Genomic DNA, 22,540 nt, shown 5'->3' on the forward strand with positions numbered 1-22,540 from the left:
TGGAAAGCTGCAATTTAGGAGATTCAGTTGTGCCTAAGATGGTCAAGATTTCAAAATTTCTTTCAGCTGATATGAAGACTAAATATGTTGAGATGATGAAAAGGTTCATTGATGTTTTTGCATGGAGCTATGTTGACTTGAAACAATATGATTCCTCAATTATACAGCATACCATTCTTATTAAGGAGAATGAAAAGCCTTTCAAGAAAAAGTTAAGAAGAATTAATCCTCTTCTTATGCCATTGATTGAAAAGGAAGTGAAAAAACGTTTTGATGCTAAGATTATTGTTCCAATCAGATTCTCAAATTGGCTTGCTAATTTGGTCCCAGTCAGGAAAAAGAATGGAGAGATCAGGATTTGTATAGACTTTAGAAATCTGAATAAAGCTTCATTGAAAGATAATTATCCTCTTCCTAAGATGGATTTGATTATGCAAAATATTGTTGGTTCACAAAGGATGTCTATGCTTGATGGTTTCTCAGGGTACAATGAGATTCTTGTTCATCCAGATGATCAAGAGAAAACAGCCTTCACAACGCCATGGGGAACATTTATGTACGCCAAGATGCCTTTTGGTCTCATGAATGCAGGAGCCACTTTCCAGAGAGCAATGGATATTTCTTTTGCTGAAGAAAAGGACAAATCAGTGGTGGTTTATCTTGATGACATCACAGTTTTTTCAAAGAGAGAAGAAGATCATTTGAAGCACCTTGAAAGAGTTCTGCTGAAATGTAGAAGGTTTGGTATTTCTCTTAATCCAACCAAAAGTATTTTTTCTTTAACCTCTGGCAAACTTCTTAGTCATATTATTTCTGAAGAAGGAATTAGGATTGATCCTAATAGAGTTAGTGCAATTCAAAAATTATATCTTCCAAGAAGTAGGAAAGAGATTCAATCCTTCCTTGGAAAAGTTAACTTTGTTAGGCGATTCATTCCTAACTTTGCTGAAGTTGTCAAGAGCATAACAAAGATGTTGAAAAGGGGAGTGGACTTTGTAGTGGATAGCTGAAGCAAAGAAATCATTTGAGGAGATCAAGAAGGCACTCACACAAGCACCTGTCCTTATCAGCCCTGATTTTACCAAAGAATTCCTTATTTTTACATTTGCTTCTGAGGATACAATTGCTGGAGTTCTGCTGCAAAAGAGAAGTCAAGGTACTGAACAACCTATTTCTTTATTTAGCAAGACATTATCAAATGCTAAATTGAAGTATAATATCCGAGAGAAACAAGCCTATGCATTGGTGAAAGAAATAAAGGATTTCAGGATCTATGTTTTTGCATTCTCACATTGTTGCCTATGTTCCAAATGTTGTTATAAAGGATATTCTAACACAAGCTGATCCAGATGGAAAAAGGGGCAAGTGGATAGCAAAATTGTTAGAGTATGACATTGAGATTAAACCCACAAAGTTGGTAAAGGGTCAAGGCTTAGCCAAGCTGCTGACACAATCAAATTTGGACTGTCTTGATATTAACTTGAGTACAGAGATCTCAGAAATTGCTGAAAATGAAGAGGAATTGGTCCAAATAAATGAAAAATTCTTTGTTTCAGAATGGTACAAGGATGTAGCATTTGTTTTGCAGCATAATAAAGCCCCTGCTAATCTTTCAAAATCCAAAGCCCGGTTTGTCAAGCTGAAATCTCTAAGATATTTTGTGTATGACCAAAATTTGTTTTGGAAGGATGCAGGAGGAATATTGTTAAATTTTCTCATTGAAGAAGAAGCTGACAAAGTAATTGATGAATTCCATAAGGGAGATTGTGGAGGACATCACTATTGGAAAGCTACTGCAAACAAGATCTTGAAGGTTGGATATTTTTGGCCAACTATGTTCAGAGATATCTATAAAAGGATAGCTACATGTCATGAATGTCAAGTGTTTGAAGGAAAGAGGAATCTTGTGCCATTGCCTTTGGTTCCTATATATGTTGAAGTGCCTTTCCAGCAATGGGGATTAGATTTTATAGGGGAAATCCATCCTCCTTCATCAGGTCAGCATCGCTGGATTCTCACAGCCACTGATTACTTTACCAAATGGATAGAATCAATCCCAACAAGACAAGCAAATGATTCAGTGATTATCTCTTTCTTAGAAAATAATATATTATCAAGATTTGGTTGCCCAATGAAGATTATAACTGACAATGCTCAAGCTTTTAAGTCCAAGAAGATGATTAATTTTTTCCATCAGTATCACATTTCTCTTGGACACTCTACTGCTTATTATCCACAATGAAATGGCCTTGTTGAATCATCAAACAAGAGCCTTGTAAGAATCATCAAGAAGTTGCTGCAGGAAAATAAGAAAGCTTGGCATTTAAAATTGAATTATTCTTTGTGGGATGACCAGATTTGTACAAAGAGATCCATTGGAACATCGCCATATGAGTTAGTAGACGATGTTGAAGCCATATTTCCAACATCCCTTGGAGTGCCTGTGATGAAGCTGATTCAAGGATTAAAGGAGGAACCAAATACTATTGTAGTGTCCTATCTAGGGTGCTAGACTAGGCTATATTTATTATCGACCAGGATGCGTAGACTTAGAGGCATGCGTCTAAAGTATATAGACATAAAGGATTATTAGCTAAGTGGTTATGATGGTAGGTCACAGGACTTCTTTACAGAAGATTGAGGTATGTTACCTATCACCCAAACACTTAGGTCACTCAGTTAATCTACCTAATTACCACACTGTCACTCAATTCATTTATCAAATTAAAACACTATGTATCACTTCAAACCAAGATTTCAATCTCCTTACAGAGACACCATGCATAAAACCCATGTTCAGCAAATACTCAGCATTCACTAATATTCATGCAAGATAAAGACATATGGAAATCATAAACATACTTTGAAATGAAAGCAGAGTTCACGACATTGCTTTAAAAGACAACAAAGGATCGAATCCCTTACAGGATACAATTCACGATCTCAGTGATGAACTGTTCAAGCACTATCATAAAAATAAACCATACGAAAACCAATCTTAATTGCTATGCACATCATTTAATACCATAAGTTGCAAATAAAAAGGAAATAACAGTATACCAGTTTAACGCAGGGCCCGTCCGCGTTCCAGAGGTATACTGGACTGTGATCAACCGATTATAAAATCAACGCAACAAGACAAAGATCGTGACTGCAACTGTGTTCTTGATATTAAGTTCAAACTCTGTTTTCAAACGATACAATGATAACCAACCATTGACTACACAGAACTGTCTTTACATATGTTTTTACAACCCTTACATTTCGAAAACGAATGTACATTCATGATGTGGCTGTTGCCGCTTTTATCATGTCGAGATTTTTAAAATGTTTCTATCCTAAACTGATTTCAAAAAGGAACAAAACTAAATCAATTTAGAATGCTTTGTTGTTGCTGCCTTTGTCGCCAACATGCTATACTTTGACCATCGTTGACCGCGCATGTAGGAGGGTCGATTCTGCTGTAGGATAGGTATTTGTCCATGCTTGGACATTCTACTTTTCATCCCTACCCTTCGCTCTAGCCTAGCTGTCATGCCACATGTCAAACAATGAACCAATTACAGGATGTTGGAACTTCCTGTATCCATTTTACCAAAAATTCCTAATTCTTTAACATAAAACTCCTAAATCAATTTTAATGCATTTTAATAACTATAGGACTATTAACTAATCAATTTTCAAGGGATCTAAGAGATATATGATGGAAAGGAGTAGGAAAATGATATGTTTTAGGAGGAAAAAGGAGGTCATGGGATGGTACCAACATCTCTCCTCGACTTAATGAATTAGCATGTCCTCATGCTAACCCTGAAGTGCTTCCCTTGAACTCTTTCCCTGCCTGGATCTCTGCTGCCTTTAGCAATGTGTCCACATTCTTTTTCACCTGGGCATCTTTCTAACCATGGAGCTCCTACTTTAATCTTTTGTATTTTTCTTTGAGGGTCTTCTTCTGGTTGTACCACTTAGTGGCCCATTTACAAATATCCGTTTTCTCAGCCTCAAGTTTATTGATTCGCTCCCTTAACTTTTCATTCTTCTGTTGAGTCTCTTTACTCTGCGCTCTGAGCATCTCATTTTCTTTCTTGATAACTTTTTCTAGCATATTAGTCTCCATGAGTTCTTCCTTTAATTTCTCAATTTGTTTCTCCAGTTTCTTTTGTTTCTTAATGGGAGGTGGTGAACCTTTTTCTTGCCTGTTATTGCTTTCAACCTCTATATCAGCTCCTGGTCCTGGTGGTGAGTGGTCACTACTCTCAATATCCATCGGTATGGGTGCATTGGATTCAAGCTGGTCTTCTTGTAACTGGGCTTTTGGTGCTCTCCTTGTTCTTCTTGAATAAGTGGTGAAAATTTTATCTTGCTCTGCCTTCTGAGCATCTTCTTTTCTCATTTTCCTAGTCCTTATGCTGCTCACAGGTGGAGGTACCTTGCTTGCTTTGGATACTGGGATCTCTTCATCGATATCCTTCATGAAACTTGAGTTCTCCTGCAGTTCTTCTTTGTCTTCCTCATCTTTAATTTGATTAGCAGCTAAGAACTCCTTCCACGGTTTCCCTCTTCTCTGCAATTCATGCTCAATAAGAATTTTAATTAAGCCAAAGTGATATAGGCTCTTGTCTTCATTTCCCTTCTGCTTTTGGATGGTCTTTGACATCTTGGTTAGGCTTTGTAGTAGAAAATATGGTAGACTGATAACACATTGCCTTTTCAAGTGTAGCAGTAATTTAATATGGTATAGATAGACAATACTATAACGGCCTTCGCAGGTTACGAATTTTTGGAGAATATAGACCATCTCGTCCCAGGGATGCATCAACCAACTCCTTGGAACGCCTTTCTTCCAGTTAACTGATGAGACTTTGGATCTAGACATAAATTGAGTCCACGACTTCTCTTTAAATTGCTTTGTCTTAAAGTACTTCTCCCCTTCTGGGCTAATCCCTATTGACTGGGCTATGGTGTCCTCCGAAACCCTGAATGAGAAGTTGCCTATCAGGGCTTTCTCTCCATTGAATGTGAAAGCAAATTTTTTGGTAACCTCTTCATTACTTCCATGAAATTTCTCTAAAAAGGGCAACCATTGTATCTCTCTGAGAATTGAAATGCAATCTTCATGATATTGAGAACTGTCGAACATGCTCGGCTCGACCCTATTGGTCATTTTGGCAGAGGGTCGTGCTCTAGCAATTTCAACAAAGAAATTTCAATTTGTTACCTGGTGGTGTCGCTCCCTTAATATCCAGTATGATGCTCGGTCGACTGTCTTGTGACTTTGGTGGGAGTCGAAACCGAATGGTTATATTTCCCTCTTGTGGCGCTCACTACTTTCAATCCTTACTGTGGAAGTCACAGGAGTCAAATGCTAGCGTGAAATAACTGAGAATGATGGTGGGATAACCACTACACTTACTTCATAGCGTATTCATCTTTTGAAACAGAGGAATGGATGTACCGCTTGTATAGATGCCATCATAGGAGCGCTGGAAGTGTATATGCAATACTGGGGTATGATTTCAGGGAGTCCTCTGAATCATTTGGCTACGTCGGGTGGTGGAATCATAATTCGGCCGTGTGGAATACAATGAATAGGCCCGCTTTAACATTTGTTTCTTTCCCTTTTTTTAAAAAAACACAATCCACCACGTGTCCTGTTTCTATTGGTACTCGGCCAAATGGAAGATGTTGGTATGACTGTAGGGTGTGATTGGCATAACAAGGTTGATATGAAAAGGGGTAATGGATTTATAAGTATGAAATAGGTTGGGGTATGAAAGATGATAAGAATTAACAGTGAGATAAGGGATGATGGAAAACGTAGTGTCCTTGAAATCGTTCATAACAGTCACAGTCATTAAATTTAACATTAAAAATTAATATAAGAAATTAAATGCTAAGAATAAGGAACATATTACACTTTTGTTGGTTGTTGTTGCATTGGCATGCTGAGTAGGACTAGTCTCTTTTGACTATTCTTTGTTGTTCATCACAGGTCCCCTGAGATAGATTCGAATGCAACAGGTCCCTCTGAAATCTTGAAGATGTTCATGCAGCTCCTTATATGTATACAGGTTCCTTGAGCTTGGGTATTTGATGGAGTCTTGGTGCCCAGCAACCTGTGAATCCTTGTAGAAACTTGATGAAACTTTGTTGAAGTAGCCCTGAAGTAACAGTCTCTTAACAGGTCCCTTTTATGTGTCTTAAACAGGTCCCATTACTGTTGGTGTTGGTAGCATGGTCTTCTAGATAGAACAGGTCCCCCTGCATAATGTTTATAACCAGGTCCCTCTGAGATAAAACAATGACAAAACAACTTCTTTATTGAAATATGGAATGCTGGAACAAACTGCTTTGGAAATTTACAGTGAGGAGATGAGATAAGAAATCTTTAAGAATTTACAATGGAGAGATAAAATAACAAAATGCCGATGCTTCTCTCCCCCACTAAAGTTTTGACTTGTCCTCAAGTCATTATTCAGTTGGTAAATGAAACAATGAACAAAAGAAAGAGAATTCTTACCCGCCAACGAATTGGTTTTCAAGTAAGAATTCGGGGTTAGAGTGTTCCAGAGGCTGGTTTTCACATCTAACCCATTGTTATTATATATATTTTTTTTAGTTTTTTATTTTTTAGTTTTTGTTTTGTTTTGTTTTTTTTTTAATTTTCTTTTTGAATTTCTAAATTGAAAGGAAATGAACTAAGGCAGGGATACTGCAGCTGAGGGTTGCAGTATCTCAACCTCTCTTTGTTGAGATAGTATTTGGAGAAAATCTTGCTTGCTGATGGGCTTAGTGTATAGTTTCAGGCGATGACTATTGACAGTAAAGGAATGACCTTCTCCATCAATAGTTTTGAGCTTGACTGAACCATTGTCGTAAGCCTGAATAATTTGGTATGGGCCCATCCAATGGGTGGTAAACTTGGCTTTATGATCTCTGAATTTAGAGTCAAAAAGTAAAGCCCAGTCACCTTCCTTGAACTGCTTCTTCTTGATATGTGCATCATGCCACTGCTTCCTTTGTTTTTGCATGAGGATTGTGGTTTCCTCTGCTTGCTGCCTCATTTCATCCAGCTGGTTCAACTGCTGAATTCTTTCTTGTTGTGCTTGGTCCAAGTCAATTTGCAAATCTGCAGCCAATTTAAAAGTATGTATTTGAAACTCGATAGGAAGCATTACCTCTTTGCCGTACACCAATTGATATGGTGTAAATCCTGTAGTATCCTTCCACGTAATTCTGTAAGCCCAGAGTGCATCTTTGAGCTTCTCTTCCCAATTCTTCCTGTTCATTGCCACAATTTTAGTAATGATCCCTTCCAAAGTTTTGTTTGTGGATTCCACCTGCCCATTGGCCTGTGGATGGTAAGGGGTACTTTTCCTATGCTTGATTTGGTATTTGTCTATGATGTCCTTCACTAGCTTTGAGGTGAATTGAGTACCTTGATAAGTCACTATTTCCCTTGGTACTCCATACCTTACAAAAATCTCTTCAAAAAGGAAATTTACCACTGTGTGTTTGGTGGCTCTAACCAGTGCTTTTGCTTCAACGCACTTTGTGACGTAATCAGTACATACTAAGATGTACTTCTTACCATTGGAGGTTGGGTTAATGGGTCCTATAAAGTCTAGAGCCCATTTGTCAAATGGCTCTAGGTGAACTTGGGGCTGAAGGGGCATCTCGTCTGTAGTTGTTGGCCTGCCCATTCTTTGGCAGCTATCACAACTCTTCACATACTTCTTGGCATCCTTGAAAATGGATGGCCAGTAGTATCCAAGAGTAAGAACTTTGAATGTTGTCCGCTTAGCTGCAAAATGCCCACCACACGGTTCATCATGGCAAGATTTTAAAATATCAATTATCTCATCATTTCTTACACATCTTCTAATGATCATATCATAACCAGTGTAAAATAAATCGCCATTAAGCCATGAATATCTAGCACTTTGTTTGACTAGTCTCTTCTTTTCCTTTGCAGTAAAGTGTGGAGGTGTCCTTCCTGTAAACAAATAATTGGCCAAATCAGCATACCAAGGATTTACTATGGAAATTGCAAATAAATTTTCATCTGGAAAAGAATCTTCAACCGAAACAACCTCACCTGGATTTTGCAGTCTAGAAAGAAAATCTGCCACCTGATTCTCTTTACCTGGTCTATCTAACACTGTGATGTTAAATTCTTGTAACAATAATAACCATCTGGTAACTCTGCCACTAGTTATTGGTTTATTCATTAAATGTCTAATGGCAGAATGATCAGTATGTACAAAGACCTCATAACCAGTTATATAATGTCGGAATTTATTCACAGCATATATGATGGCAAGTGTTTTCTTTTCTGTGACTCTGTAGTTTAACTCTGTGGGTGTTAGATTTTTGCTAATGAAATAAATGGCATAATTACAAGATTCCTCTTTTTGGCCTAATGGGGAACCCACTGCAGTGTCAGATGCATCTGTAAAGATATGAAATGGTAGGCTCCAATTAGGCCCTCTCAAGACTGGTGCGGTTTATAACTTCTTTTTGAGTAGTTCGAATGCTTGTTGGCAGTTCTCATTCTAGTTGAAAAGTACATCTTTTGTTAGAAGTTTAAACAAAGGTAAAGCTATTTTACTAAAATGTTCAATAAACCTTCTGTAATAGCTTGCGTACCCAAGGAAACTTCTTACCTCTCTTTGATTCTGTGGAATTGGCAAATCAACAATGATCTGGATCTTTGCTGGGTCAACTTTGATGCCTTGAAAAGAAATATAGTGGCCTAATACTATCCCTTCGTTTAACATCATAAAGCACTTTTCATTGTTGAGGGACAGATTAGCTTCAATAAATCTTTTCAAAACTCTCTCAAGGTTCTCTAATGCATGTTCAAATGAATTGTCGTACACTGAAAAATCATCCATGTAAACTTCAACACAATCATGAATTAAATCAACGAAAATAGCTAACACAGCTCTCTGAAATGTAGCTGGAGCGTTGCAAAGTCTAAATGGCAAAACATTGTAAGCATAAGTGCCCCAAGGATAGGTGAATGTGGTTTTGTCCTGGTCTTCTGAGGCTATCCTGATCTGGTTGTAGCCACTGAAACCATCAAGAAAATAAAATGATGATTTCCCAGCTAGGGTGTCTAACACTTGGTCAATAAATGGTAGTGGGAAATAATCTTTGAGCGTTGCTTTGTTCAGTTGTCTGTAATCAACACAAATGCGCCACTTACCATTTTTCTTGGGCACTATAACCAATGGGGATACCCACTGACTGTCAGAAATAGGATATTGTTGAGGGCCCGGAAATCGGGTCAACAACAAGGGGGATACCCACCCGGTCCGGAACCTGGTTGGCGGCTCCTTGCCCGTTTGGTGTAGCGGGTCTGACTGGGGATAATGGGACCAGCTTCCCAATCTAAAGGATGTATGTGTGTGTAGAGTTTGATTATGCTGATTCTAGAAGTATTATAGAGCTAACTCAAATCTAACTTGTAAATTGATTCTATGCTATTGTAATCTAATGAAAACAACACATCTAATCTACGCTAACCCGGGATATATCTCTTCTATTATGCGATCTAAAAATATTTCATACAATAACTGGTAATAAATATCATTCAGCTATCATAAGAATATAAATCAATCAAGATAAACCATTTTGCATAAGAAGTTAGGCAAAACAGTTGTGAACAACATATCGCATAATAAGTTATTCATATGTCAAGCATAAATATATGACTCCACCATACAGAAGTGCCAAATGGTAACCCAGACATTCATACATCAACATATAAACAACTAAAACTGCATATCACTCTAATAATATAAGCAGAAATTCGTCAAGAGATAAAAGTACCATTTATGACTGATTTTCACTCATAAACTTCAAGCAATAATGATTTATCTCTACTTACTTCTAACATCTACAAAGAGTACATAAGTGCAACATCAGTAGCAGACATTAAAATGCAACCATAAATAAATCTCGATCCTTCCATTCATCAAAACCTCCTTTGAGGGTGCAGAAGTGCATGTTCCGAGGACAAGTTTTTGACAAATTTCTGGACCCTTCTCCAATGCAATGAGAAGGGTTAAAATACTACTTCCTAATTCTAATAATAGTATCATTACAAAATTTTAGGATACGGTTTTCAAATGACCGTCCTTTTTCTAATCTAGTAAAAAGAGAAAAAACAACATTCTAAATGAAATCACTTATGAGCTTGGTCTTTAAAGTTGCAAGTGCCCAGCATAGGCTTGAGAAGAGTCGGCTGGCTGATTTCTGCGCTGAGCTGGGCTGCGAAAATGGCATCTACGAGAGCTGGTGCTAACTTCTCGCCTGCGTTAGTAATGCATTTCACCGTCATCCATTGGCTGTGCGGTTTAACCAAATACGTCCAATAACATTCCCAATTCAGCTTGACCAATGCTTGGATTTCTTTCCCTTTTGCCTATGCTTTCTGCCTCCATTCTGTTTCTAGTTGCAACGTGTTTGGTAGGTACCCCGGGGTGGTCTCTGCAATTAAATTTTCCCTGTGTAAATTTTCATTTACACAGTCGATAAGAATGCTTGCCTGTGTCGCTGCTGTCTCTGCTGCTTGCTCCGCCCGCGTGATTTGATCGTCCCATTTATTAAAGAGCAACTCTTTATGATTTTCATTAATCCTAGGTGCACCTGCTCTTTTCCCTTCCTCATCATCTTGCCAAGTCAAATATTCTGTCACCCTCTTGTCGTTCTGATCATAGTCGCTCCGCAAATCCACCATTTGACTGGTGATTTTGTCGCTCAGCACACAATAGTGACTCCATTGTGATATTTTACGTCCCAACTCTTCCTGTTGCTGCAGTAGTTGCTCGTTCAAGCCGATAGATTTTGAGATAAACTCTGCTAGCTTAGGCTCATCTTTATGCGTTTCTTGCAAAGTCTGCAATTGTTTTTCTTTTTCTTCGAGACTCCTTTGATAGCCTATCTGCATCCGTTGAAAGTCTTACTGTAGCTTTTCAAGCTGTCTGGAAGCTTCAGTGTTCGCGTTGGCTTGTTGCAACTGTTGTTGTAGCAGTTCTATATGATTTTCTTGTTCCTTTAATAGTTGTTGAACTTCAGAGGCCTTATCAATAGTTGTAGAAGCATACGCTCCTGCAATCTGAGACAACTTCGTAAGATTTTCAGTTGGATTATTATTGGGGTCTTTCCATAAGACGTCCAAATGTTCAGCCTCTTGAGACAGTGTGTTTTCAAGCTTTCTTTTCTTTCTCTGTCTCCTTACAACTGCTTTGTGTTGGGGACTATAGAATACATCCAGTGGGGGAATTTCTTCTACGTTAAGTAGAAGTTCTAAGGTTGGGGCGATAGGAAGGTGTTCAGCTTCTGTGGCACTACTGACCATGGTCGAAACGACTTCTTGCACCACCTGTGTATTATTCACAGGTGTTTTCGGGACTTGCCCTTCAAGATTGATCAATTCATTGAAGGTTTCCCACTCTTTATCTAGCTCTGTCGTGACAAGTGGTGCTTCGATGACAAGAGGGGGGACATCTCTTGGTGGTGAGGCGATAACTTGCTGCTGAGACATTGCACTCGACTGAGCTGTGTCTTTGGTTGTTTCTTCGTTTTTTCCTTGGTCGTGACCAGACTCTTCAGGATGCTCAGATACTTCTTGTGCGGCGTTGGACTTAGACCTGGAAGTGCTGGAGTTTTCACTGAGGCTGATGCTTGGAGTTGGTTCTCTAGTAGGTAGTCGCAGCCTCTCTAGTGGAATATTGGCCAGCCTTCTTTCTCTGTATAACGTGAATTTTTGGAGGTCATCTGGAGACAACCTCGACTGAGCTTCCCGCAAAATTTCTTTGAGCGAACTTTTACTCTGAAACAGATCATCAAACGGATCTTTCTTTCCAGAAAACACTCTTATCTTGACGTTCGTTGTGAATTCTTGGGCCACATCATTTGGGTCGAATGGCCTCGCTGGAAACTTAAATAATTGAAGACACGTCACATTCTCCACTTCGCCAAAAGCGTGTCCTACATTGAACAAAGAGAAGGCCCCACAAGTTACGGGAAATTGAGGCCATATGGCCTTCTTCTTGTCCTTTAGGTCTTTGGTCAGGCCGCCTTCAGAACAGGTTTGATAAGCGATTTCCCGAGCCAAAAGTTTATCATGGATATATAGGGGTAGGACATGTGGAGGTACAGTGCTTCCAAAAACTCTAATGTAAGTAAACCATTCTTCCCCAAACCATCTCGCAATGGGGATGATGTCAATTTGGGCCTCGGGAGATCACCTTGGGGGGTCCTTATCATAAATCATTCTATATAAGGGCAAAATAAGCCCATGGCAAATCTGGTAAAAGTGAGGGGTAAACTGGGAATCCCATAAGACCTTATGATAAACATGGATGGGCAATGGGTCTTGGGTAGTCCATTTCCAACCCATAATAGGGAATTTAGATACAAGACAAACAGAATCCATAATATAGGCAGACAGATAAAAAGGAGGATAGACCCTTTGAGACAAGGATCTCTTAGACCGGTAATTGAGAACAGCCGTGTATAGAGTATCAGAAAGGATTTTGGCCCAATCTAGGATGTCGGCATTGGTGGCAGCATCAATTAATGGCAGCCATTTAGATGAAAACTTGTTGATATCTGGCATCCCAAATAACCTACAGAGCATGGCCGCAGCAAAACAATATGGAGAGGTGAGGGAACCAGTGTTGTACATACCTTTTTTATCCTTTTTTAGCGGCTCGTCTCTTCTAGACCATTCCTTAGTGGTGTCTGATAGACCTGGATTTTCCGTCGCGAACTTCTTAACAAATTGTGCATTATAGGTCGCTTGCGGTTCAGGAAGATGATACATAAGCTTCAAATCTTGCGCAGCAAATGATCCCACGAGCCCATGTCCATGAACTTTGAATTGTCTGTTCTTCAATTCTGCATCATCCAGTATCCACTTGATCATATCTGTGTATGGTAGAATTTTTGGTCTTGCCGCTATTCTGTGAAGGAATGAACATACTAGGTCCTCCAAGGATGCCTCAGAAGAGCGTGGTGCACCCGCGACAGTAGTCACCTTCATTATTCTAGGCTTTTCTTCCTCTAGCAGCCTGTACATGCCTTCCCATGTTGATATCCCTGCGTCTTTGTTACAGGCTATGTCTGTGTACAGGGGCGCCATCTCCTTGGTCTTCTCCCTCGCTTCGGAGCTTTGAGCTTTATTTTTCTTTCCCATTTCTCTTTGTGTTTCTGTCTGAGTCATCTTAGCGTTTTGTTCCTGCAGATTACGAGTGAAATGGAAATGACTGATCCAGAAAGGTGATGGGAGAGTTTTAAATGCAACAGATAAATAAAATATGCCACCTTACGTGAAGCAAATCTCTACCAAGGCACGCGTCTTTAATCCATTTAATAACTGACAACTAATTCATTTACTATCATTAAAAGCGCATGATTTCGGGTCAGATTATAGTAAGTGGCTTTTTCTTTGAATGGCGCGCCCGAAGGATTCGTACCGAAGTGATTTATGATTTGCTGACGTAATCTCGCATGTCGCGCGATCGCTAATTGCATCATCGCAAATCGCATGGATGTGGCATCGCAGCGATCGCAATATCGCAGATCGCAGGAATTTGATGTTTACCAAATCTTGCCTAGCTCATTTCTGCGATATGCGATCTAGCGATCGGCGTTATCGCAGATCGGCGAATCTTTAAGTTTTTCTTTATGAGCATTACTATTTTGCGATGCGATGTCATTATTAACACGAGGATGGTGCGCATAAAAAGGGAAATGAAGGTGTTTCCTATCCTTTTGCAATGCGACCTTAAAGGTTTTCTCTTTTATCATAGACTTAGGCTTAAAATATCCAAGAGGCTTTTTTCTAAGCGTATGATTGTGACTTCAAAAAGAAACTCTTGCTTTTCCTAAAAATTAACTAAGGGTCCCCATTCATTCAGTATCATGGCCGATACTTAATTGAATAAGGGGGGGTGTTGCTGGCCACAACAATTGGCGATTCACTTGGGAGAACCAATTATCTCTGCTTTTATATTGACGCTTTCAAACCCTTGAAAAAAAAAATTCTTAAAGAAAAACTTGAACTTTATTATAAAGATAAAGCAAATGATACTTTAAACTGTCAATGATGTTTTGTTTCAACCTCTTTTTATTTCAATTACTTGCGTCTTCAGCTTGTCTTTGCATTTAAATCAGTCATTACTTGGTCTTGTAAAACATAAAATAAAGTCTTCCCTATGTATCAACCTTTTTTTAAATATGCTCCTTTGTCGTAGGTAGAGCCTCTGCTGCCAGAAGGCATTCATAGCCTCGACAGGGTTACCTATTACCCAGCAATGATCCTTTATCCTGCCTAAGGTTATTTACAACTTTTTCAGAGAAAATCCCTTTTTTGAAACTTTTTCCTTTTTATTCTCTAAAGAACAATGTCTTGGTTTGGTGGCCAAATTATGACACAGTCATTCACTTGATTTACACTTTTGCTGAACAAGCTGGCTCGTGATGAGACCCCTTGTCTTTTGATTGCAACAATCTTGAGTCATTGCCCTATTTTGGTAGACAGTTTTGGCAAAGTCAACAAGTTATAATATCTGTGATCATGATAAGCCGGCTCGCGACGAGACCTCTTATTCTTTGAGATATAGTGTCTTTTTGGATCATTCCTCTGAATGTTGCGTTTTCCTTTAGCAGGGAGGAAGTCAAATTTTCTTTCCTTAAGAAAGTTCTGGACGACAATGATAGGGCTGTTTGGTAATGGCTGTTTCTACAGAGAATCTTTATTTTAATATTGATACCTTTCATTGTGCTGACCTAAAACAAATTCTTCACTGAGATAGCTTTCTTTAAATTTTTTGCAGTTGAAACTATCATCATATCTGGGTTAAAGTTCTATTGATAATAAAGATCAAATTCCTAAAAGATTTGTTGTTCATAGAAGCAGAAGTTTCAAAAATCTTTAACAGAGAAAAGGTGTCTTTAGTAAATGCCAAATGCCGTTAACCAAAGCAAACATTATTATGGAGAAAAATATTTCACGCAATGAGAGGCAAGCATTCCCTAGGGTTATGTACAAAATAACTTTGCCTATCAATTATTAAAAGAAAACCTAATAACCTATGCTCCTACTCCTATTCTAACTACATTCAGAAAATCAACTATGTGAAATGATATTTCCAATGGAACCATCTATTCATTTTTATTCCTAGCCGTATGAAACTTTCAAACATCAGTGTTAAGAACCAAACTTTCCTTGGATCATAAATATTGGCTGTGGAATAAGAACATACAGCCTCAATTGGAATTCTGTCTGATTTTCCTTTCTCATGAGAACTTTTTTCCAACTGGATACCTATTGGATCATAAAAATTAGGATGAATTTCTGTTATGAATTGATGATCTCGCAATAGGAAGGATAAAAATTCAGATTGCGAAAATGATTTTTTGGTTTCAATGGTTTGTAACCTGTTTTTTGTTAACGCTGGGTTTTTAGCAATTTCGTTTGAAATGAAAGTTCTCATATATAAATTGCTAAAACATAATCTATCAAAAGTTTGAAAATTTAAAAAGAAATCTGATTTTGTACAAAATGAGTTCAAGTGATAAAGAAATGAATGATTATTTGTACAAATATTGTCACAGCACAACTGGGATTTACTTGTAACATCTTGCTCCTCACAAGTACTGGCCAGGTCTTGTGAATCAGGAAATAAGTTATGATTGCGAACAGGAGTGGAGTTTTCCTCATGATATGAATCATAGATCGGGGTATTGTCTTGGATAGTAAAATCATCCAAATGATTTTTTACTTTGAAATGAGGGTCGTTTGATATGATTTCTGATTCAAGCTGTTTCTTATTATCTGAACCTAGTTGAGTTACTTGTGATAACTCAACAACATCATCGTTGTCAAAGTAACTATCACTAAAGACTCTACAGATTTCCCTAGGTTCCTCTTTTTTATTATATATTTTCAGACAAGGGAGGTCAAGCAGCTCTTGTTTGACATTAATCAAAGGATGTGCTAAAGCTGTCTCTTTATCTTGAAGACATAATGATGAGTCGTTTGAATAACCCTCTGTGTTCTTTGAGATATCTTTAATGTTGGGAGGGGAAAAATTGTCATCACTAAAAACATCGGGATAAAGAGAAAAATGTGAATCTGGAATAATGCATTTGAAAACATCATAAAAAAAACTTTGTTCATCAGATCCATCATAAACATCGGGCTTTAGATCATACCTTTGTGCGCTGATACTTTTTGAAAGAGAAATAGTTCGTTGTTCTAACCTTGGCATTTGTATTCGTTGATTCGTAATGATATTGTCTAACTTTGTATCAGAGTCATCTTCTGGTTCCAAGGTAGTTTCTCTTTCATTATTTTCGTTTTTGTTCTCGGGCATTATAGCATGCATGACTCCTAAGCTTTGCAGATTTTCTTCTTTACAGATGATTTGTGTATTTGACTTGACATGCTCATTCATATTAGAAGAAAATGAAACAAAGGTTGAACTAATTTCTGCTTGATCGGACATAGGAGGTAGGGAATACTCATCGTAGTCTGAAGATTCTTCATCCGTTAGCTCACTCTCAAGATCATACTTTAGGCATTTAAGATGAAATTGCATATTAAAATCCCTTACTGGTTCATCTTGCTTCCGTAGATAGTCAATTTCATCATATACCTGGTCGTAGTCATAACAATCAAATTCCAAAATGAAAGTCTTGACGAATTGGTCCGAGCTGTCGATTGATGCAACTGGGAGGGTTCTGCACCATTTTCTAGCTTCCGCTGTGAATGTAAGAGTAAAAATTCTGCACAAAACATCTTCATCAATTCTCTGAATATCAGAACTTGAAACTTTTTGAATGAACTGAAGGGCATGATTAAATGCAGAAGAATTATTCTTACCATTGAATTTTACCTGAGACAAGAGCCTTACCACATCTGGTGGAGTGTTGGAAGAGGTAGGAACATGGATGCAACTCCAAATAGGAATTCTATGAGCAGCCATTCTGTTTCAAGCTTTATAATTTGGAAAACATTCCAATAGACACTATGCTCAGGCCCTCCTTCTAGCGCCAAATATGTTGAGGGCCCGGAAATCGGGTCAACAACAAGGGGGATACCCACCCGGTCCGAAACCTGGTTGGCGGCTCCTTGCCCGTTTGGTGTAGCGGGTCCGACTGGGGATAATGGGACCAGCTTCCCAATTTAAAGGATGTATGTGTGTGTAGAGTTTGATTATGCTGATTCTAGAAGTATTATAGAGCTAACTCAAATCTAACTTGTAAACTGATTCTATGCTATTGTAATCTAATGAAAACAACACATCTAATCTACGCTAACCCGGGATATATCTCTTCTATTATGCGATCTAAAAAGATTTCATACAATAACTGGTAATAAAGATCATTCAGCTATCATAAGAATATAAATCAATCAAGATAAACCATTCTGCATAAGAAGTTAGGCAAAACAATTGTAAACAGCATATCGCATAATAAGTTATTCATATGTCAAGCATAAATATATGACTCCACCGTACAGAAGTGCCAAATGGTAACCCAGACATTCATACATCAACATATAAACAACTAAAACTGCATATCACTCTAAGAATATAAGCAGAAATTCGTCAAGAGATAAAAGTACCATTTATGACTGATTTTCACTCATAAACTTCAAGCAATAATGATTTATCTCTACTTACTTCTAACATCTACTAAGAGCACAGAAGTGCAACATCAGTAGCAGACATTAAAATGCAACCATAAATAAATCTCGATCCTTCCATTCATCAAAACCTCCTTTGAGGGTGCAGAAGTGCATGTTCCGAGGACAAGTTTTTGACAAATTTATGGACCCTTCTCCAATGCAATGAGAAGGGTTAAAATACTACTTCCTAATTCTAATAATAGTATCATTACAAAATTTTAGGATACGGTTTTCAAATGACCGTCCTTTTTCTAATCTAGTAAAAAGAGAAAAAACAACATTCTAAATGAAATCACTTATGAGCTTGGTCTTTAAAGTTGCAAGTGCCCAGCATAGGCTTGAGAAGAGTCGGCTGGCTGATTTCTGCGCTGAGCTGGGCTGCGAAAACGGCATCTACGAGAGCTGGCGCTAACTTCTTGCCTGCGTTAGTAATGCATTTCATCGTCATCCATTGGTTGTGCGGTTTAACCAAATACGTCCAATAACATTCCCAATTCAGCTTGACCAATGCTTGGATTGCTTTCCCTTTTGCCTGTGCTTTCTGCCTCCATTCTGTTTCTAGTTGCAACTTGTTTGGTAGGTACCCCAGGGTGGTCTCTGCAATTAAATTTTCCCTGTGTAAATTTTCATTTACACAGTCGATAAGAATGCTTGCTTGTGTCGCTGTTGTCTCTACTGCTTGCTCCGCCCGCGTGATTTGATCGTCCCATTTATTAAAGAGCAACTATTTATGATTTTCATTAATCCTGGGTCCACCTGCTCTTTTCCCTTCCTCATCATCTTGCCAAGTCAAATATTTTGTCACCCTCTTGTCGTTCTGATCATAGTCGCTCTGCAAATCCACCACTTGACTGGTGATTTTGTCGCTCAGTGCACAATAGTGACTCCACTGTGATATTTTACGTCCCAACTCTTCCTGTTGCTGCAGTAGTTGCTCATTCAAGCCGATAGATTCTGAGATAAACTCTGCTAGCTTAGGCTCATCTTTATGCGTTTCTTGCAAAGTCTGCAATTGTTTTTCTTTTTCTTCAAGACTCCTTTGATAGCCTATCTGCGTCCGTTGAAAGTCTTCCTGTAGCTTTTCAAGCTGCCTGGAAGCTTCAGTGTTCGCGTTGGCTTGTTGCAACTGTTGTTGTAGCAGTTGTATATGATTTTCTTGTTCCTTTAATAGTTGTTGAACTTCAGAGGCCTTATCAATAGTTGCAGAAGCATACGCTCTTGCAATCTGAGACAGCTTCGTAAGATTTTCAGTTGGATTATTATTGGGGTCTTTCCATAAGACGTCCAAATGATCAGCCTCTTGAGACAGTGTATTTTCAAGCTTTCTTTTCTTTCTCTGTCTCCTTACAACTGCTTTGTGTTGGGGACTATAGAATACATCCAGTGGGGGAATTTCTTCTACGTTAAGTAGAAGTTCTGAGGTTGGAGCGATAGGAAGGTGTTCAGCTTCTGTGGCACTACTGACCATGGTCGAAACGACTTCTTGCACCACGTCTGTATTATTCACAGGTGTTTTCGGGACTTGCCCTTCAAGATTGATCAATTCATTGAAGGTTTCACACTCTTTATCTAGATCTGTCGTGACAAGTGGTGCTTCGATGACAAGAGGGGGGACATCTCTTGGTGGTGAGGCGATAACTTGCTGCTGAGACATTGCACTCGACTGAGCTGTGTCTTTGGTTGTTTCTTCGTTTTTTCCTTGGTCGTGACCAGACTCTTCAGGATGCTCAGATACTCCTTGTGCAGCGTTGGACTTAGACCTGGAAGAGCTGGAGTTTTCACTCAGGCTGATGCTTGGAGTTGGTTCTCTAGTAGGTATTCGCAGCCTCTCTAGTGGAATACTGGCCAGCCTTCTTTCTCTGTATAACGTGAATTTTTGGAGGTCATCTGGAGACAACCTCGACTGAGCTTCCCGCAAAATTTCTTTGAGCGAACTTTTACTCTGAAACAGATCATCAAACGGATCTTTCTTTCCAGAGAACACTCTTATCTTGACGTTCGTTGTGAATTCTTGGGCCACATCATTTGGGTCGAATGGCCTCGCTGGGAACTTAAATAATTGAAGACACGTCACATTCTCCACTTCGCCAAAAGCGTGTCCTACATCGAACAAATAGAAGGTCCCACAAGTTACGGGAAATTGAGGCCATATGTCCTTCTTCTTCTCCTTTAGGTCTTTGGTCAGGCCGCCTTCAAAACAGGTTTGATAAGCGATTTCCCGGGCCAAAAGTTTATCAGGGATATATAGGGGTAGGACATGTGGAGGTACAGTGCTTCCAAAAACTCTAATGTAAGTAAACCATTCTTCCCCAAACCATCTCGCGATGGGGATGATGTCAATTTGGGCCTTGGGAGAGCACCTTGGGGGGTCCTTATCATAAATCATTCTATATAAGGGCAAAATAAGCCCATGGCAAATCTGGTAAAAGTGAGGGGTAAACTGGGAATCCCATAAGACCTTATGATAAACATGGATGGGCAATGGGTCTTGGGTAGTCCATTTCCAACCCATAATAGGGAATTCAGATACAAGACAAACAGAATCCATAATATAGGCAGACAGATAAAAAGGAGAATAGACCCTTTGAGACAAGGATCTCTTAGACCAGTAATTGAGAACAGCTGTGTATAGAGTATCAGAAAGGATTTTGGCCCAATCTAGGATGTCGGCATTGGTGGCAGCATCAATTAATGGCAGCCATTCAGATGAAAACTTGTTGATATACGGCATCCCAAATAACCTACAGAGCATGGCCGCAGCAAAACAATATGGAGAGGTGAGGGAACCAGTGCTGTACATACCGTTTTTATCCCTTTTTAGCGGCTCGTCTCTTCTAGACCATTCCTTAGTGGTGTCTATTCTGGATTTTCCGCCGTGAACTTCTTAACAAATTGTGCATTATAGGTCGCTTGCGGTTCAGGAAGATGATACATAAGCTTCAAATCTTGCGCAGCAAATGATCCCACGAGCCCATGTCCATGAACTTTGAATTGTCTGTTCTTCAATTCTGCATCATCCAGTATCCACTTGATCATATCTGTGTATGGTAGAATTTTGGGTCTTGCTGCTATTCTGTGAAGGAATGAACATGCTAGGTCCTCCAAGGATGCCTCAGAAGAGCGTGGTGCACCCGCGACAGCAGTCACCTTCATTATTCTAGGCTTTTCTTCCTCTAGCAGCCTGTACATGCCTTCCCATGTTGATATCCCTGCGTCTTTGTTACAGGCTGTGTCTGTGTACAGGGGCGCCATCTCCTTGGTCTTCTCCCTCGCTTCGGAGCTTTGAGCTTTATTTTTCTTTCCCATTTCTCTTTGCGTTTCTGTCTGAGTCGTCTTAGCGTTTTGTTCCTGCAGATTACGAGTGAAATGGAAATGACTGATCCAGAAAGGTGATGGGAGAGTTTTAAATGCAACAGATAAATCAAATATGCCACCTTACGTGAAGCAAATCTCTACCAAGGCACGCGTCTTTAATCCATTTAATAACTGACAACTAATTCATTTACTATCATTAAAAGCGCATGATTTCGGGTCAGATTATAGTAAGTGGCTTTTTCTTTGAATGGCGCGCCCGAAGGATTCGTACCGAAGTGATTTATGATTTGCTGACGTAATCTCGCATGTCGCACGATCGCTAATCGCATCATCGCAAATCGCATGGATGTGGCATCGTAGCGATCGCAATATCACAGATCGCAGGAATTTGATGTTTACCAAATCTTGCCTGGCTCATTTCTGCAATATGCGATCTAGCGATCGGCGTTATCACAGATCGGCGAATCTTTAAGTTTTTATTTATGAGCATTACTATTTTGCGATGCGATGTCATTATTAACACGAGGATGGTGCGCATAAAAAGGGAAATGAAGGTGTTTCCTATCCTTTTGCAGTGCGACCTTAAAGGTTTTCTCTTTTATCATAGACTTAGGCTTAAAATATCCAAGAGGATTTTTTCTAAGCGTATGATTGTGACTTCAAAAAGAAACTCTTGCTTTTCCTAAAAATTAACTAAGGGTCCCCATTCATTCAGTATCATGGCCGATACTTAATTGAATAAGGGGGGGGTGTTGCTGGCCACAACAGATATATAAAATTAACTCTCAACAGTTTTTGCAATTCTTCTCTGATAATATCTTGGAGCATGGGGTTCATTCTTCTCTGTGGTTGCCTCACTGGTTTGATGGTGCTATCTGTATAAATATGGTGAGTGCATGTGTCGGGGTGAATCCCATGCATATCAGTGTAGTCCCAAGCAAAGGCTTTCTGGTATTTCCTCAATAGTCGAATCAATTTCTCTTGCTGAGATGAGTCTAGGTGATTGCCTATGTTCAAAGTTTTCCCTGGACTAATCTCTATGATCTGACTCTGTGTGTTGGTGATGGATTGAACTGGAAAAATGTCGTGAAATGTGGTTTGAAAAGATTGAATGGTGCATGTTTCCTGAAAATTTTGGGCCAAAAGTACATCTGCAGCATGATATTGGTCATTTCTCAAATTTTCGGAAATATCAGGTTGAGAAAGGAATAATTCTACCAAATCATTATTGTTTTGTTCTTGGAAATCATAGATTTGGTCAATGCTAAAAACAGATTGTACTTCTTCTTTATCATTGAATTTATCATCAAGCCACAAATTGTGTGTTACTGCTGGTGATTGTGTCGATGGATAAAGAGTGAGTTGTTTTCTTTCGGTCCCTCTTGAAATGATCATGTTGCCCGATCGACATCCTATGAATGCATCAGCAGTCGCTAACCATGGTCTACCAAGGATGATAGGGTGCCCTCCTAAATTGGATTTGGGTTGAAGAACTAAGAAATCCACTGGATACTC

This window comes from Pinus tabuliformis, chromosome 4_1, assembly GCF_031772625.1.
Source record: "Pinus tabuliformis cultivar Carrire ecotype Pingquan chromosome 4_1, CPIR1, whole genome shotgun sequence".
NCBI classification, from domain to species: domain Eukaryota; kingdom Viridiplantae; phylum Streptophyta; class Pinopsida; order Pinales; family Pinaceae; genus Pinus; species Pinus tabuliformis.